This window comes from Triticum dicoccoides, chromosome 6B, assembly GCF_002162155.2.
Source record: "Triticum dicoccoides isolate Atlit2015 ecotype Zavitan chromosome 6B, WEW_v2.0, whole genome shotgun sequence".
NCBI classification, from domain to species: Eukaryota; Viridiplantae; Streptophyta; class Magnoliopsida; order Poales; family Poaceae; genus Triticum; species Triticum dicoccoides.
The window spans coordinates 707,329,012-707,333,771 of record NC_041391.1 but is presented as its reverse complement, the minus strand read 5'-3'; the positions used below and the strand labels follow the sequence as shown (position 1 = coordinate 707,333,771).

Sequence of the window (4,760 nt, the reverse complement as noted above, 5' to 3'; positions counted from 1 at the left end):
CCGTGTCGCCGATCATGTCGGTGATACGGTCAGCCTCTCTGGCGGCACTTACTGCAGGAGTGGGGAGAGAGGGGAGGGTGGGGGTGGACAGCTCTCCTGAGAAGAGTCCTGGATCACCTTCATTATCACCTTAATGGTCTTAAGCAAACGGACCCTTCCACCCTCAGAAAACCATTTACCTTTCCATTAGGACGAGACCAACCGCAATTAAGTCAGACGGTGAAAAAAAGAAGATTGGTTCAAGTAAACTGAGTTTGTCACACTAGTTTCGTGCTGACATGAATTTTGTTGTTGAATGCTTCTGTGTTTAACAGGGATGAGCGGTGAACCACATGACCAGCCCACGGAAGCTCGCTGTCATTGCTGATGTACGTGGGAATGCAAAGAGCACAGCCAGTACAATGAACATATTCAACTAGACCTATCCATCTCTGAAAACCTCGGCGAGGCCATCGAGGCCATCATTTCTGGCCAAACATTTAGGTGCGAGTCCATCCTTCTTCTATTTCGAAAGCCCATCCTGAGTTTGTTGCTGCCTTCTCGCAAGCTGAGAATGAAGTTAATTTTTCTTGATTAATTGTAGTTTCCGCCGAAGCACCATGGGTCCTGCCGTTCTCTTCTTACTCGTGCTTGCGGCTGCAGCACCCATGCTCTTGGCGGCACAAACCTTGAGCGACAATTCCACATCCAAACAATCGAACGGTTGGATCAACAACAATGCTTACTTGGACAGCTCCAGGTACAGCCGCGACATCATCGTCGCAAATCCACAGACTCACTCCGGCGTTGCGGCTTACTTTGCCGCAGGGTTCTTTTGTGTCCCCTCCTTGTCCCTATGCGACGGGTTCCTCTTTGGGGTATACGTCAGCATTTATGATCCTCAGATAGTCTGGTCTGCCAATCGGGATCACCCTGTTAGGGAGAATGCCACCCTTGAGTTTACCTCGGATGGAAATTTGGTCCTATGTGATGCTGACGATAGACACGTCTGGTCAAGCAACACAAGGGTCGGTCTGTAGCAGGCATGGTGATCAGCGAGATTGGAAATTTGGTGTTGTTTGATCACAAGAATGCAACAGTGTGGCAGTCATTTGATCATCCTACTGACACAATAGTCCCTGGACAGACACTTGTGGAAGGTATGAGGCTCACATCAAATGCTTCTGCGACAAATACGACTGAGAATCAGTTTTCTATCATGGTGCTCCCAAAAGGGTATATGCTTATGTTGAATCCAGACCACCACAAGTCTACCTTGAATATACCCCTGCCGGTGAAAGTGAAGGAGAAGACTACATAGAAAATTATTCAACAAATGTTGCATTCACAAATGGAAACTTCACCCTTCGTCGGCTATTTGATGAAGAAGTATATAGTAGTTCTATTTCGCTGACAACAGTTTACTCCCCACAATACATGAGATTAGATCTAGATGGACATCTAAGGCTGTATGATTGGTCTGGTTTTAGCTGGAATGTGGTTTTTGATGTACTGCAGGGAATAATGGATACTTGTGATTACCCAACTGCCTGCGGGGAGTATGGCTTATGCAACAAGGGGCAATGTACTTGTCCAGTTGATATTAATTCAAGTTCAAGCTACTTCAAATTGGTGGAAGAACGAAATCCAAATCTTGGTTGTGTCCCAATAACTCCAATCTCTTGCCAAGAAAAAGACAAGCATCGACTATTGACCCTTCCCTCCATTTCTTACTTTGATAAGAACTATACAGTTGTGAACACAACAAGCGTCGACGACTGTAAGAAAGCCTGCTTGAATAATTGCTCTTGCATGGCAGTTATGTTCAGAGATAGCAAATGTATATGGATGACAAAGGTCTTCTCCTTGCAATCAATGCAGCCTGGTTCCGACTCCACTGCCTACCTCAAGGTGCAGATTGATGAAAACAAAAAAAAGTCGATTTTAGGTGCTACACTTGGATCTGTTAGTGCTGTTGTATTGCTTGCCATTATTGTTTCTCTTTATCTGAAGTGGAGGAAGAAATACGGAGATAAAGATGCATTTGAGTTTGATCAGTTACTTGGAATGCCGACGAGGTATTCTTTGGAAAGGTTGAGCGAATGCACTGAAGGCTTCATTAACAAGCTCGGAGAAGGTGGGTTTGGGTCGGTTTTTGAAGGGAAGTTAGGTGAAGAGAGAGTTGCAGTTAAACGTTTGGAAGGTGCTAGACAAGGGAAGAAAGAGTTTTTGGCAGAGATCGAGACTATTGGCAGCATTGAACACATCAATCTTGTCAAGCTGATTGGGTTCTGTGCAGAGAAGACTGAGAGGCTTCTGGTATATGAATATATGTCAAGAGGATCGCTTGATAGGTGGATCTATTACCGTCATAACAATGGCCCTCTTGATTGGTGCACCCGTTCTAGGATCATATTGGATATTGCCAAGGGCCTGTGTTATCTTCATGAGCAGTGCAAGCGGAAAATTGCTCATCTAGACATCAAACCACAAAATATTCTCCTGGATGATTACTTCAACGCCAAAGTGGCTGATTTTGGACTATGTAAGTTAATAAACAGGGACCAAAGCAAGGTAGTTACTGTGATGAGAGGAACACCTGGATATCTGGCCCCTGAATGGTTGACATCGCGGATCACTGAAAAAGTTGATGTCTATAGCTTTGGAGTTGTTGTCATGGAAATAGTAAGTGGAAGAAAAAATATTGACCATTCTCGGCCCGAGGAGGAAGTTCAACTTATAAATGTACTGCGGGAAAAAGCTCAAAACGACCAATTGGTTTATCTCATTGACAAGCATAGTGATGATATGGTTTCGCATCAGGAAGAAGTGATTCAAATGATGAAGCTCGCAATATGGTGCCTGCAAAATGACAGCATTCGAAGGCCTTCAATGTCAATAGTGGTTAAGGTATTGGAAGGTTCTATGAGTGTAGAAACTATCGATGCAAACTCGATCATGCTTGTTCAACATAATGCATCAACATATTCAGTTCCACCACAAGCATCTGTTTTATCTGGCCCAAGGTGAAATGGGTGGCTATGAGTAAAAGTTATTTGGCTTATGCACTCTAGCTTTTGTATCCTATTATATTTATATTTTCGAATTACATTTGAAATGGCACAAGAATAAACGTTTCAAGCCAATATAATGTTTGATTGTTCAATGAAGTTGTACCTCATAGTCTTATAGCCTAAAAGCTGGAAATTGGTTCCCCATGAAGAACTCCACGGAAGCTTGTTCCTCACTTGGCCTGCCTAGGGGGTGCAGGCGCAAGTTATGCTATACTAATTCAAACATAAAAAATATAACGGATTAGGATTCAGGACAAATGCATGTATAAAGTATAAACTACTTAAGTGTCAGGAAAGAAAATCAAACCTTATTCACGCAAGCAATCCCCATATGATGTGATGTGATAGTATAGCATGTAGCTGCATGAAAGAAAAGAGAATAGAGTTTGATAACTCTGGTGGACTGAACCAGCAAGCTCCCCAATTTTTCTCAGGGTGGAAGTTGAGAACCCCTAACTCTATCGTACATATGAAGAATGATAAATACACACGCTGAACTAAACTTCATTAACAGCGAGAAGAACAGCAAGCTCTCCTTCACAAGGCACAATATAAATCGTGATGTATTGCACTTCCTCCTCTGTTTTACCTTATCAGTTTTGTCCAATTAGACGAGATGCATTTTTTTCATCTATGCTGTTAGGGTAACAACATTATTTGTCTAAGAATGGCTACAAAACATGAAAAGGAATCGTATATCCTACAAAATATAGAGTCTGAATTAAACAAATCCAGCCAAGATCGAGAGCACCAACCAGCCAAGTAAGGAAGGAACGAAAACAAGGATAAATAACTAAATACAATAGAAGAATAAATTGATGAGTAGGTCAGAAATTGGTTGGTTTCATACTGAAAGTCGTGTTAATGTCCATCACAGTTAAGAAAATGTTTGGTTTTCATTCCCAAAGACTTACCTGCAGTTCATATGGCCAAGGCAAGAATCTCATCACCCGTAAAAATTCCTTGAGGCATTCGGATGATGGGTGCAAACTTTCACATCTGAAGTGAGAAGCAAATGAAATTTGACACTGAAACCGTACATGAATAAAGGAACTAATCAAAGCCATCGGAGCTTACAATACCTCCGCCTGCGTCCATCCATCAATTTATGCGGAGAATCTAGTTGCAGAAATTAAAAAATGGCAGATCAAATTCTTTTTTTTGCTGGAAAAGAGAAAGGCAGATAGAAATTCAGAGGCAATGGAGGGGTTGGCCGCCATTGAAGCACAGGCGAACCAGCACGCCGAGCAACAGAGGTGTGGCCGCCGAGCAGTTCCTCTGAGTATACCTGGCCATGGGTCGGGCCGGGCTTGGGCCGATCCTTAAAAAGCCCACGGCAAAAAACTGAGGCCCAGGCCCTCACAGGCCCTACCATTGGGCCTACTTTTCAAGCCCAAGCCCGGCCTATCTGGTAAAAAGCCCTGAAAAGCCCTTAGGGCTTAGGGCCGTGGGCTGGGCCTCTTTCTTTAAAATGCCAATATGCCAAGCCCAAGCCCGTCCAGGCCCTACTAGTGGGCTCAAAACTCAGGCGCAAGCCCGGCCCATGGGCAAGCCCATCGGTCCTAGGCCCTGGATTTTAGGGCCGCGCCTGGGTGGGCCGACAGGGCCGGGCCGGAGATGGCCAGGACTACTCCTAAGCTCTTCGTCCCTTGGTGAACCCTATTCGGTGCAAGTTGCGTCGGTTAAAGGCATCGGCACACACCCCCT

The 4,760-nt window shown here is 44.2% G+C and overlaps 1 pseudogene; it reads left to right on the top strand.

The window, feature by feature from the left end:
* The first annotated feature begins 599 nt into the window (after nt 1-599).
* LOC119326461 lies at nt 600-3,097 on the top strand (annotated as a pseudogene).
* Nucleotides 3,098-4,760: the final 1,663 nt, after the last annotated feature.